Source organism: Aptenodytes forsteri, unplaced genomic scaffold (genome assembly GCF_000699145.1).
Source record: "Aptenodytes forsteri isolate BGI_AS27 unplaced genomic scaffold, ASM69914v1 Scaffold178, whole genome shotgun sequence".
Classification (NCBI taxonomy): Eukaryota; Metazoa; Chordata; class Aves; order Sphenisciformes; family Spheniscidae; genus Aptenodytes; species Aptenodytes forsteri.
In genome coordinates, this window is record NW_008795136.1 from 670,208 (window position 1) to 670,624 (window position 417).

Below are 417 nucleotides of genomic sequence, written 5' to 3' on the forward strand. Positions count from 1 at the left end.
GGGGGGAGGTGGTGGGGGGAAGGAGGAAGAAAAAAAAAGTTGATTTCTCGCACCAACCGTGTCCCCACGGGCACGAGCAGCTGCTGCGACCCGCACTCCCCTTCCCAAACACCTACACTGGAGTGATTCACCAAACCCACCTGCAGAAGGACCCGGACCCAGATTCTCGCTCGGTTGATTTCTCGCACCAACCGTGTCCCCACGGGCACGAGCAGCTGCTGCGACCCGCACTCCCCTTCCCAAACACCTACACTGGAGTGATTCACCAAACCCACCTGCAGAAGGACCCGGACCCAGATTCTCGCTCCTACAAAGAGCAACACGGCGCAAATGTGATTTTTTTCCTAATTGCTTGATGCCCCCAATTAATGGGACACCCCCCCCCCAAACCCTCCCCCCTCGCGACCAGTCCCCCGC